The 14,276-nt window shown below is 43.0% G+C and overlaps 1 protein-coding gene across 1 annotated transcript in view; it reads right to left on the bottom strand.

Moving 5' to 3' along the window:
• Positions 1-14,276, bottom strand: part of PDSS2 (decaprenyl diphosphate synthase subunit 2) — a 271,390-nt gene that overhangs the window by 21,182 nt on the left and 235,932 nt on the right. The gene's annotated exons all lie outside the window — the stretch shown is intronic.

Below are 14,276 nucleotides of genomic sequence, written 5' to 3'. Positions count from 1 at the left end.
AATGTATGAGGTGAAGAATGTATACTTATTCTGTGCCATGTAAGTACAATCATATCTGGAAGATTAACAGCTCTTCCAAAGGTAGGAGGTCTCTACATTATGGTGTTATGGAAGGTGTATTTTTTTTTTTTTTTTTTTTTTTTGAGATGGAGTTTCGCTCTTGTTACCCAGGCTGGAATGCAATGGCGCAATCTCGGCTCACCACAACCTCTGCCTCCTGGGTTCAGGCAATTCTTCCTGCCTCAGCCTCCTGAGTAGGGATTACAGGCACGCGCCACCATGCCCAGCTAATTTTTTGTATTTTTAGTAGAGATGGGGTTTCACCATGTTGACCAGGATGGTCTTGATCTCTTGACCTCGTGATCCACCCGCCTTGGCCTCCCAAAGTGCTGGGATTACAGGCGTGAGCCACCGTGCCCGGCCGGAAGGTGTATTTGTTAACTCAGATTGTGCCTCTCTCAAGAGAATGATGATCAGAATTTGTTTTAAATGGTTATTATCTATAAAACATTTTTTTTTGAAAAGTAAAGCATAGTTATCAGCTTAAAGTCACAATAATTATTACACTGGCTCTGTAAACATAAATCATAGCACAGTCATTTATTAGACAATCACATTTCTGAGATCAGAGCTATATTAGATTATAGACTAATATACATCGTTTTCTGGATGCTGCAAGACCAGAGCCTGAATACAATAACTTTTTGTAGTATGTCTAAAGCACCTTGAGAAGCAGTATGGTGGTAAAAAGTACACATTGTGTGCTGGGCAAAGTGGCTCACATCTGCAGTCTTAGCACTTTGGGAGGCAGAGGTGGGCGGATCAGTTAAGGTCAGGAGTTCGAGGCCAGCCTGGCCAACACAGCAAAACCCTGTCTCTTAAAAACAACAACAACAAAAAAGAATACACATTGTGAAGTCAGCAGATCTGAGTAGAATTTTGACTCTGAGACAATTACTGTGTGAACACTGTTTGGTTATCCAAGCTCTTTTCTGTAAAATGAGGGGATTCAGAGAGAGAATTTGATAGAACCATTTGATTAAGGTGCTTAGTGTGTGTCTTAAACAGTGTATGCTGCAAAGCATGCATACAATGGCATGCATCTTAAAGAAAGTGCAGCACATAGAAGAGCCTACAAATTTTTCTCATAGCTGCACACAAATCTTAGGAATCAAAGATACAAGTTAGCATAATCTTCTTAGATCTAGGATAGGGAGATTTTCCAAAGGGGGCACCATTGCGCTACATACTAATCAATCTTCAGAGGTATAGCTTTGGCTTTATGATGATCTAGTTAAGATCTTTCTTTCTTTTCTTTTTTTGGTGGGGGCGGGGATGGAGTCTCGCACTTTTGTCTGGGTTGGAGGGCAGTGGCACGATCTCAGCTCACTGCAACCTTTGCCTCCCAGGCTCAAGCAATTTTCCTGCTTCAGCCTCCCGAATAGCTGGGATTACAGGTGCCCACCATCACACCCAGCTAATTTTTGTATTTTTAGTAGAGATGGGGTTTCACCATGTTAGCCAGGCTGGTCTCAAATTCTTGACGTCCTGAGTCGTCCACGTAGGCCTCCCAAAGTGCTGGGATTACAGGTGTTGAGCCACCGTGCCTGGCCTTAGTTAAGATCTTTCATTAAGACAGAATGCCAAGGACTGGGGGCAGAAGGACAGGATCTACTCACCTACAATCCTTAGTAACATTTCACACTTCACTGAGCTATGCTGTGGGTCCCATGATCTCTACTGTTACTTAAGTAATTTTGTTTGAAAACTGAGGGGACATAGCCACGTTGTTATTTCAGGAAAGACGGCTAAGTACATTATCAGGGATCAATACTCTGTCTGATGTGGTAAGTGGGGAGGCTGAGTAGTGCTTTGAGACACTGCACAGAACATGGAGGAATAGCTTCAGATGTAGCAACTGAATAAACTACAGCTTTGTGATGGCTCAAACAGCTTCAAATTACAAAAATCCTTAACTCAACACAAAATCCAACAGCAGGGTAGTGCATGACTGTGGAAATATGAATCTAGGTAACGATGTCTTCTAACTTACTAAAACTATGTTCAGTATCTATACAGAGGTGCCTCTCCTTTCTTCTTGCTCAAAAACCATAATTTTGGGAAACCTATGCCTCTCCACTATATTTTATGACAAAGAAAGAGATAGTATTAACTTCAGATCCACTTTAAAACCGTTTTAATGGACTAAACAGGCTTTTCTATAGGGACAGAGGGCTCTATCTTCGACATAAAGACATACAGGCTCTCCCTGTGCACAGGTGGCTCCTGACACCACAAACTGGGAGCAATAATTGAATTCAGCTACCCCACAGTGAGGAGCATTCACCCGCAGAGCCAGCCTGAAGGGCATTTCTAGTTAGCTTTCCAGACTAAGACTCAAAAGATTACCCCAATTGAATCTTTGCCTCAACCCAGGGGGTGTGAGGCACTGAGGATGTAACCATTTGATTAAAAATATAGTTAGGGTGAAATAAGAGGAACAAAGGTGGAATTAAATATGCCTTATGAATTAGAAGAACAGAGGTTAGGCACAAACATGTGCAGTATCTTGGGTCATCCTGCATTCATTCAACAGTCAGTCAACAAATATTTATTGGGTACCCATCTGCACCAGGTTCTGTAGTAGGTCTTCATGGTGCAATGGTGAGCAAACTCAGACACCATTCCAGGCTTACCATCAAGAACTGGTCTTCATCCACAATCTCAGCCTTACTTAGCTTTCTGATAAATATTAGATATTATGTAGACATGTAATTTGTAGGGGTCAGTAGTACAAAATGGTAAATATAAGAGTGGAGAGACTGCCCCACTAAATGTTATAGTTATAAGCTAAATAATTAAAAATTTCATATATAACATTTTAAACCAAACATCAGTAAACTAGGAATACAGAATCTGAAGAAAAGTAAAAGAGATTTATAATTGCCTATACTAAATTAGTATCAATAGTATTTGGGGCCAGGTGCAGTGGTTCACACCTATAATGCCAGAACTTTGGGAGGCTGAGGCGGGTGGATCACCTGAGGTCAGGAGTTTGAGATCAGCCTGGCCAACATGGTGAAACCCCATCTCTACTAAAATACAAAAATTAGCCTGGTGTGGAGTGGATGCCTCTATTCCAGCTACCTGGGAGGCTGAGGTAGGAGAATTGCTTGAACCCAGGTGGCAGAGGTTTCAGTGAGCTGAGATCACACCATTGCACTCCAGCCTTGGCACCAAGAGTGAAACTCCATCTCAAAAACAAATAAAGAAAATAATGATCGGGCATAGTGGCTCACAACTGTAATCCCAGCACTTTGGGAGGCTGAGGTGGGTGGATCACCTGAGGTCAAGAGTTCAAGACTGACCACACTGACCAACGTGGTGAAACCCCATCTCTACTAAAAATACAAAAATTAGCTGGGCATGGTGGTGAATGCCTGTAATCCAAGCTACTCAGGAGGCTGAGGCAGGAGAATCGCTTGAACCTGGGAGGTGGAGGTTGTAGTGAGCCAAGACTGTGCCACTGCACTCTAGCCAAGGTGACAGAGCGAGACTCTGCCTCAAAAAAAAAAAGTATTAAAGTATTTGGGCTAACAACTGAGAGGGTGGCATACTATATGATATCATAAAGATGCTTACCATTAGCTGGGACGGGTGGCTCATGCCTGTAATCCCAGCACTTTGGGAGGCTAAGGCAGGCGGATCACAAGGTCAGGAGACTGAGACCATCCTGGCTGTCATGGTGAAACCCTATCTCTACTAACATTACAAAAACTTAGCCGGGCATGGTGGCACGCTTCTGTGGCCATAGCTACTCAGGAGGCTAAGGCAGAAGAATTGCTTAAACTCGGAAGGCGGAGTTTGTAGTGAGCCAAGATCGTGCCACTGCACTCCAGCCTGGGTGACAGAGTGAGACTCTACCTCAAAAAAGAAAAAAAGATGCTTATCATTAAAATAATTTCATAATTTTATTCATGATCCACAAGGGAGTAGAGATTATGATCATTAAATCTGCTGATGCCACTGAGGTGTGTGGCAACACCTCAGAGAACACCTCAGAGAATAATAATCTAATTTTAAAATAACATTAAGAAATTAGAGGAACAGATAATCAAAGCAAGATGATAGTCACTGGGGCCAAATGCACAATAATATACTGAAAGAGTTAAGGAGGAAAAAGACTAGCTTGATGATGGGAATTAATAATGTCCAGAGGGCAAATGTTTTGCAAAAAGACCTAGGCCAATAATAAGGCACAACTCTGGTTTAAGATACTAACAGTTGCTTGTGTGATTATAATTTTATTTATTTCTTTGAGATGGAGTCTCGCTCTATTTCCCGGGCTGGATTGCAGTGCTCACTGCAACCTCTGCCTCCTGGGTTCAGGCAATTCTCTGCCTCAATCTCCTGAGTAGCTGGGACTATAGGCGTGTGCCACCATACCTGACTAATTTTTGTATTTGTAGTAGAGATGGGGGTTTTGGCATCCTGGCCAGGCTGGTCTCAAACTCCTGACCTCAAGTGATCTGTCCACCTCAGTCTTCCAAAGTGCTGGGATTACAGGCATAAGCCACCACACCCGGCCTATAATTTATTTTTGATGTAATGTTCCACATGGTACAAAAGCTTCTATGCTTTACTATGGACAGAAACTGATCAATGATTATTTTTCCATCATTAATAATTGCAATTTGAAGGAGATATGAGATCAAGGCAGTAACTGCAAAAACCGACAAACTAATTGTTTTGAAAACAGATTAAAGAGTATCTACTCACTATTTCTGCAAAGAAAAACAGTTGTCTGAAATGTAATTGCCAAGAGAAAGATAACTGGTTTAATCTGGTTATAAGAAAATAAGGAGTAGGGGATTTAAATGTTTTGGATGGGGGCTGGTCATGGTGGCTCATGCCTGTAATCCCAGCACTTTGGGAGGCCAAGGTGGGAAGATCACATAAGCCCAGGAGTTTAAGACTAACCCAGGTTAAATAGTGAGACCTCTTCTCTACAAAAGAATTAGCTGGGAGTGGTGGCATGCGCCTGTAGTCTCTGCTACTTTTGAAGCTGAGGTGGGAGGATCACTTGAACCCAGGAGGTCGACACTGCAGTGAGCCATGATCATGCCACTGCACTCCAGCCTGGGTGACAGAACAAGACTGTCTCAAAAAAAAAAAAAAAAGTTACATAGTTGCATAGTTGCACCCATATCATTATGGTATTTTGATTTGGACTTTTTTCTTTAAATTCTACTATAAACTTCTTGTCTAATTATATCACAAGTCCTTTACGGAACAAGATAGGAGAGGGCAATCCAACAGCTCCACAGTCTTCATAGTTATCACTAAAATAGAAATCCTAAATGCTAAAACATCTTTGGCCGGGCACTGGGGTTCACACCTGTAATCCCAGTACTTTGGGAGGCCGAGGTGGGTGGATCACCTGAGGTCAGGAATTTGAGACCAGCCTAGCCAACATGGTAAAACTCCATCTCTACAAAAAATATAAAAAATGGCCAGGCATGGTGGTGGGCGCCTGTAATCCCAGCTACTCTGGAGGCTGTGGTATGAGAATCACTTGAATCTGGAAGGTGGATGTTGCAGTGAGCCAAGATTGCACCACTGCACTCCAGCCTGGGCAACAAGAGCTAAACTATGTCTCAACAAACAAACAAACAAACAAACAAAACAAAAAAACCCCACATCTTTGTGGGGCTAGAGAAAATGAGTGATTTAGTGCATTCAGTGATGCTGTATTAAGTACTTCACCAAAAAAGAGCTAATGTAAAGTCCCAGGGTAGGAGATGCAGCATCTGTCCAAGAAAGGGGTACAGGGAGAGAAAATACAGCAACATCTGTTTTCTAAATGTGCCAATGTGAAAAATTCTCAGAGCCAGCTTGCTAGGGTCATGGGAAGGAACTAGCAGCAAAAATTGACTGCCAAAAATAAATAAATAAATAAATAAATAAACGAACGAATGAAGGAGTCTGGCTTCGTCAGTAAAGACAGAATAATAATATTTACAAAAAATTTCTATATTCAAGGTTCAAAAAAGAAAATTCTGGACTCAATATGCAGAAAAAAGACTGAAGCATCTATGTGTAAGAAGAAGAAATAACTAAAAGGGCAAACCTTGGAAAGAAGAATCATGACATGAGAAGAAAGACTTTTTTCTTTTTAAAGGGAAGTAATGATATGTGATCATGCAAATGCAAATGTCTGTGGACATGACTGTTTGCTGGTGGGAAGAGAATTTTAATGTGTGCCCTATGCAAATGCATTTTATAATAAAACAAATGTGCAGGAGTTCTGGGGGTGAGGAGGACAGAGGAGAGCAGCAGCTGCTAAACACTGATGCCTGAGAGGCACGGGGGGATAGAGCCAGAAAGTGCCACTCTGGAAACCTGAGCAAATTCTGCTAGAGAGGATGAAGTCAAAACCCCATCCTTATAAAAAATCTCTTACATTTGACTGAGAACTGGATGCCTAAAGAATTAATATCAGGAAGATCTTCTTTTACCCAGTGCTTAACCATGAGCAATTATTTCTCTGTGCTTAGAATGATCCTCATACGAGGACATTAAAAAAAGAATTAACAGCAAAAAAACCTCACTTTTCTGTGCCAAGTCATGGGACAAATGATATGAAATGCACAATAAAGCCTAGAGAGAGACCAGTGTAGAGACAGTGCACCTGTAGTCACAGCTACTTGGGAGGCGGAGATGGGAGGATCTTTTGAGCCCAGGAGTTGGAGAATGTAGAGTACTGTAACGGGCTTTGAATAGCCACTGCACTCTAGCCTGGGGAACATAGTGAGACCTCATCTCTAAACAAAGAACAACAAAAAGAGAAAAGGCTAGAGATAAATATAATGCAAGCTATTATAAACCATTTAGTGTCTTTGTGTCAAAATTAGCACGAATGGTTTGCGGCACAGTCCTAGGCACTTGTGAAAGAATGAACAGAAGGCAGACTCTACAATGCTGTACAGTCTGGTTTTGACCAAGTGATGGTTATTCATATCTGTATATTTGAAGCAATTATTAAAAAGAAACTGGGAAAAAATCTGTCTCTGTGATGGAGATATTTAAAACAAGCCATTTTGAAAATGTTAAAAAATTAAAATTGTAGAAAGTCGAACCATAGGTGCCATGTTTTGCCTGAAGTGGTAAAAATACCATCTGCCTCAGTCTTTTAGCAGCATGCTTATTTCAAGTAGCAGTCGGCTAAACTACAGGCATACGCTCAGCTCCAGCTGGGGAAAATACACAGACGTTTGTCGATGTTTTTCTAAGCAAGAGTAGTCAACATATTCGTTTTCTTTTAGACATATATATTAGTTACCATAGCAAACCAAACGTGAATGTGGTCCGAGAGGCTTCTCCACCAGTCCCAACACATCTCCAAGAATTCCTGCAATTCAATAGGTGGCACTCTTCCCTCTAGCACTGAGCTGAAGCGGCTCTGCTGAACCTTGAGGCCAGAAGCCTAAGGAGCTGGAGCGGTCTGAGAGATGCCTACCCAGGGCTGCAGGACAGTCACTGTAATTAAGATCTCCACCGCACTATGCACTGGTGCAAAGGTGTTAGCTTCCTGGTCACACTTCACTTCTGGTAATTACATTCCATCTAATACAACTTCTGCAATTTTAACTAGGTAAGATATTCCTTGTTTTTCCATCTTAAAAGCTACTAAGGTAGGACTGTCTTACACAGTTAAATAGCTTCCATCTTTGCCCACTACCCAGGTGGGTGAGTTTCAGCAATGAGTATAGTGACTTCCAGTCTGTGTTAACTACTTTAAGAGACGGGAAGAGATTTAATGAATTAAGAGTTGTCAAGTGCTTTGATATCTTAGGATGAAAGGTACTACGGCAGTGTAAAGCATTCATATCCAGGCTCTATCACAACAGGAACTCAATTAAAAAGTAGTTCAATTTCTATCTGAGTATCTGTGTACAGACCACTATTTTGCTGAATGTGACAGACATTTTGAAGGTCCAGCTGAGAATGATTTTGAAATGATCACCTCTTCCACACTCTCCCCTACTTCCTCATCATCTGAAACCGACAAAATTGAGTGACGGGATATAAAGCCACAGAGTGCATGACCAAAATAATTATATACAGTTTTTTTGGACGCTTTCTCTTTTTTATTATTTTATTTTACTTTTTCTGGGATACATGTGCAGAATGTGCAGGTTTGTTACATAGGTATACCTGTGCCATGGTGGTTTGCTGCACCTACTGACTGGTCCTCTAAGTTCCCTCCTTTCGCCCCCCACCCCACAACAGGCCCTGGTGTGTGATGTTCCCCTCCCTGTGTCCATGTGTTCTCATTGTTCAACTCCCACTTATGAGTGAGAACACATGGTACTTGGTTTTCTGTTCCTGTGTTAGTTTGCTGAGGATGATGGCTTCCAGCTTCATCTATATCTCTGCAAAGAACATGCTCTCATTCCGTTTTATGGCTGCACACTTTCTTGATATCTGACTTTTCAGATAAAATTTGGCTTTTGAGTTTACAAATACTTATCAGTTGGAAATAAAGAAATTATCAGCAGGAAGTGAATTTCACAATAATCTCCTGAAATGGCTGCCGAGTTTTTCAGATACTATTTTACAGATAACCCTTACCAGGGGAACCCTAAGTCACCAAGCATGATGCCAACGTTAGCCTGAACATTATGACCACAAAAAGCAGACCACACAAAGCAGAGAGGAGTAGACCTGAGGTCATAAGATGCATTACCAAGAGTCCATAACACACTGCATAAGGGATAATACTACAGACATCTCCCCAAGACTTGGTAAAGATACAATCTTCTCTATGCTGCTTTGGTTTAAGTCTGTGTTAAGGATGACAGGTCTGGATTAATTACCTCAATCAAGTTATGCCTTTAAGTATCAGAACAGCACGACATATTCAAGGAGGGGTTGGTTTCTATTTACCGGCATGAGAAATATTGTCACTGGGCACCGAGAAAGCAACCTTAGGCAACTTTGGGATGGAATGTATTAAACAGTCAATATACTCTTAAAATGGCTAATTTGAGTCTACGGTCCTCAATTCCAGACCTCTCCTAACCTCCTGTATGTCTCCTAACATAGCACGAATGTAACACTCATGCACACATATTTGTCAAGCACTCCTGTGGAAGCCTGTGCTAGGGAGGGTGATGCAACCATGAACAAGGCCACCAAAGTCCCTGCCTTTAGATCTTTTACATGCTAGTGGAAGAAGAAATAAACACACATTTAAATAAAAAATGAAGATAATTTTATGTTATGATCAATGTTAAAGAGAAAAAAATAGCAAAGGTGGAGTGGCTACTTTAGATAGGGAAGCTGGAGTCAAGGGAGCTTGTGATGGCAACCTCTGGCAGTCATGTTCATGGTAGTTGTCTGGGAACTAGCATTGTGCTTCAAATATATTAAACATCAGATAAAGGCTGGGTGTGGTGGCTCACGCCTGTAATCCCAGCACTTTGGAAGGCTGAGGCAGGCAGGTTGCTTTGAGCTTAGGAGTTCGAGATCAGCCTGGGCAATGTGGTGAAATCCTGTCTGTACAAAAAAATACAAAAATGTACAAAAAATACAAAAATTAGCCAGGCATTGGTGGCTCGCATCTGTAGTTCCAGCTACTTAGGAAGCTGAGGCTGGAGAATTACTTGACCCCGGAAAGCAGAAGTTGCAGTGAGCCGAGATCGCGCCACTGCACTCCAACCTGGGTGACAGAGTGAGATCCTGTCTAAAAAAAACACAAAATAATTAAAAAATATATTAAATAAATGTTGGTTGGGTGAAGGAGTGAGTATGGACCTCAGGATAAGAATGTCTCCTCCCAAAATTAGAATGAGCCTAAGGGAATAGAAGAGCACTACTCTAAACTGCTCATTTTGTACTGAGGAAACTAAGGAAAGACCAAAGAGATTTAGTGAATAATTTGGTTTGGATGTTTTGTCCGCTTCAAATCTCATGTTGAAATGTGACCTCCATTGTTGGAGGTGGGTCTAGTGGCAGGTGTTTGGGTCATGGGGTTTGATGCCTCATGAATGGCTTAGTGCCATGCCCTTGGGGACAAGTGAGTTCACACTCAGTTGAGTTTATGAGAGACCTGGTTGTTTAAAAGTGTGTGGCACTTTTAATACCTTTGCCATGCGCCATGATTCTAAGCTCCTTGAGGCCTCACCAGAAGCAGATGTCAGCACTATGCTTCTCATATGCCTGCAGAACCATAAGCCAATTAAACCTCTTTTCTATTTTTTTTTTTTTTCTGAGACAGGGTCTCACTCCCATTGCCCAGGCTGGAGTACAGTGGATCACAGCTCACTGCAGCCTCAACTTCTTGGGGTCAGGTGGTCCCCCACCTCAGCCTCCTGAGTAGCTAGGACTATAGGTGTGCACCACCATGCCTAGCTAATTTTTTTATATTTTTAGTAGGGAGTGCAGTGACACAATTTCAGCTGACTGCAACCTCTGCCTTTCAGGCTCAAGTAATCTTCCCACTTCAGCCTCCTGAGTAGATGGGACTATTGGCGTGCACCACCATATCTAGCTAATTTTTGTATTTTTTTGTAGAGACAGGATTTTGTCATATTGCCCAGGCTGGTCTTGAACTCCTGAACTCAAGTGCTCCTGCCTTGGCTTCCCAAAGTGTTGGGATTACAGGTGTGAGCCACTGTATCCAGCCAGGTATTTCTTTTTTTTTTTAAGACGGAGTCTTGCTCTGTCGCCCTGGCTGGAGTGCAATGGCATAATCTTGGCTCACTACAACCTATGTCTCTGGGGTTCAAGCAATTCTCCTGCCTGTGCCTTCTGAGTAGCTGGGATTACAGGCGTGTGCCATCATGTCTGGCTGATTTTTTTTGTATTTTTAGTAGAGACAGGGTTTCACCATGTTGACCGGGCTAGTCTCGAACTCCTGACCTCAGGTAATCTGCCCACCTTGGCCTCCCAAAGTGCTGAGATTACAGGCGTGAGCCACTGTGCCTGGCCCCAGTCAGGTGTTTCTTTATTGTACTGCAAGAACAGACTAACACAGTGACTGTTACCAGATTTTGCAGTGAGTCCAGGGGTGCTATTATCTGTGCATCATATTTTTTTCTTTTTCATTTTTCAATGGAAATCTCTTCCATTGTCAAGTGCTTCTGTGATAAGAAACCCTAGAGGCATTCTTTGAGTCATAAAAAAAGCATCACCAGTCTGGGTAAAGAAAAGAAAGAGAAAAAAATAGCTGGGTGTGGTGACACATGTCTATAGTCCCAGTTACTCAGGAGTCTGAGGCAGGAGGATCATGTGAGCCCATGAGTGGGAGGCTGCAGTAAGCTATGATTGTGCCACTATACTCCAGCCTGGGTGACAGAGTGAGACCCCATCTCTAAAAAAAAAATTATAAAACAAAATAAGCATCAACCAATGTTCAATTGTCACTCTTTCCCCTTACCTTTTTTATTCATATGTCAGCTTTCTGTCACTACCATAGTAAAAATCCCAATCTTTATCTTCAAACTAGTTTACTACAACCATCCTAAGCAATCTTCTTAACCCCGCTGATATCTGCAAACTGTGTTAAATGCTTTCCTTTCCTCTCTGCCTTGAGACCCAATGCCCTATGCCTGATTCTTTCCCGTAGCAGCAGCTTGCTTCTCCCCCACTTACTGCACGTGTTTTCTGTTTTCTTACTCATGGCCTCTGTTCACTCGCTTACTTGCTCATTCACTCAACACATTCTAAGTGCCAAGTCCTGTGCTGGGTACCAGATATACAAAGAGAAGAAAGACACGGTCTCTGCCCTCTAAGAGCTCACAGTCTAGGATCTGCCTCATAAATGGATCATTACAATATAACACAGTAAGAGCAGTGACTGAGAAATGCATAGTGTTATTGAGGAACTGAGGAAAGCGCCTAATCCAGCTCAGGGAATCACAGAGGACTTCCTATAGGAGACAATCCTAAATTAAGGTTCATAGGATGAGCAGAGGGAGACAGATAAAGAGGGCAGGGCATTCAAAGCAGAGGGGACCACATGAGTGAAGGTGCAGACAACAGAAGCAGTGTGCTTTATGAAACTTGGTGCTGCTGCAGGACCGTGGGAGATGAAGCTGGAGGGTCTCTTTAGGGGATAGATCACACAACCCTATATATGCCAACCCAGCAAGCTCTGAATGTGCCGGTTAGACAACATGGAGCAATGAAGGGGTTTAAGCTGGAGAGGGAAACTGTCAGATTGGTGGTTTAGACAGTCACTCTGGCTGGTCACAGGTCTGTGGGGACAAAAGAGAGGCAGGGGAGACTGAGCAGCAGGTTCAGATGAGGAGACTATGAGCATGAGCAATGGAAAAGAGACCAATAGGAGGAGTTGGAGTCAAGACAATGTAGGTTATAAAACTGGTATGACTTGGTCATGGAACACAGGGTGGGGAGTAGGAGCAGCTTCTCACGTGCTAAGTTTCTCACGTGGTTGACTGATGGGATGATAGTGCTAACCTCTGAGCTAAAAAAAAGGCTCAGAGGTCCAGCACCAAGGACTGTAACCTTCCTAATGCAATATCGGACTCTCGGTGATAATGATGCATCAATGTAGACTCATCATTTTTTTTTTTTCCTGGTGACAGGGTCTCACTCTGTCGCCCAGGCTGGAGTGCAGTGGCACGATCTTGACTCACTGAAACCTCCGATCCCAGGCTCAAGCAATCCTCCCACCTCAGCCTCCCAGATAGCTGCAACTACAGGAGTGCAACACCACACCCAGTTAATTTTTACATTATTTTGTACAGACAGGGTTTTGTTGTCTTATCCAGGTTGGTCTTGAACTCCTGGCTCAAGTGATCCTCCCACCTAAGCCTCCCAGAAATGCTTGGATTAGAGGAATGAGCCACCGCACCTGGCCTCAGACTTATTAATTGTAACAATATGCTGCTCTGATGTGGGATGCTGATAGTGAGAGAGGCTGTATGTGTGTGGGGTCAGGGGCTATAGGAACTCCACACTTTTCACTCACTTCTGCTGTCAACCTAAAACTGCTGTAAAAAACAAAGTCATTAAACAGCAGCAACAGAAAGGTCAGAGGTGTCAGAAAAGAAGTTTAGTTTAGTTGAAGATGCATTGGGTTCTAATGCCTGGGAGAGACCCAACAGGGTAAGTCCACAGCCTGCGTTTGGGTGTATGATGAGGCTCAAGTACACATCTAGACAGAGTGACAGACACGGGAGCCCTCAGTTTACAGGTGCTCCTATTATCTAGTTTTTCTGAAGGAGGCAAAAGTATGTGAGGCGGATAAAAGGAGAGACTGTCCCAACACTCCTCATGGGAGGAAGGGAAAAGACTCGACAGCCTCTGAGACCCCAAAATCTGCAGAGTCTGAGACCCTAGGAAAAGGCTCAGGGAAAAAGCCAAAAATCAAAGAAGAGGCAGTGAAGGAAAAAACTCCTTCACTGGGGACAAAAGACCTGAGACAGACTCCAAAAAAGCCAGAGACCAAGTTCTTTGCTGCTCCTAGTAAATCTATGAGAAAAGCTTCCCACTCTCCCCAAAAATGGCCCCCAAAACCCAAAAACCAAAGTACCCCAGTCAACCTAGAGTCAGTGATTCAACTGGAAGGAAACACCAGAGCTACTTGAAAAGCTTTTTAGAAATACTCGGGTCCTGACCCGCTTTGCAACCTTCTCCAAGAGGGAGACCTGAACTTAGGGAATTTTTAAAACCGCCACAGGTAATTCTGACGTATGTTCCTGGGTAGAAGAACCAGTGCTTTACGCTGGGCGTGGTGACTGACGCCTGTAATCCCAGCACTTTGGGAGGCCGAGGCGGGTGGATCACCTGAGGTCAGGAGTTTGAGACTGGCACAGCCAACATGCTGAAACTCCATCTCTACTAAAAATACAAAAAATTAGCTGGACATGGTGGCAGGCACCTGTAATCACAGCTACTGGGAGGCTGAGGCAGGAGAATTGCTTGAACCTGGGAGGTGGAGGTTGCAGTGAGCCAAGATCACGCTATTGCACTCCAGCCCAGGCAACAAGAGTGATACTCCATCTCAGAAAAAAACAAAAACAAAACCCCAAAAAAACCAGTGCTTCAAAGAAAATCTATTTTTTAATTGTTAAAAAAAAGAGAGAGACTTTATTTTTGGCAAGGAAAACAGAATAAAGGCAGGGGGCCATGGGTGTGCCCCACCAGGCTGCCAGGAGAGTGCGAGGTTCCAGGTCAGCTCTGGAGAGGCCCTAGAGGATTTTGGTTGTCCCACGGCAAGCAGAGCCCTTCTGCGTTGTGTTTCT

Source organism: Aotus nancymaae, unplaced genomic scaffold (genome assembly GCF_030222135.1).
Source record: "Aotus nancymaae isolate 86718 unplaced genomic scaffold, 86718_ANA_hifiasm-v0.15.2.pri h1tg000040l, whole genome shotgun sequence".
In the NCBI taxonomy this organism is placed as follows: domain Eukaryota; kingdom Metazoa; phylum Chordata; class Mammalia; order Primates; family Aotidae; genus Aotus; species Aotus nancymaae.
This window is presented reverse-complemented; position numbering and strand designations above follow the sequence as displayed.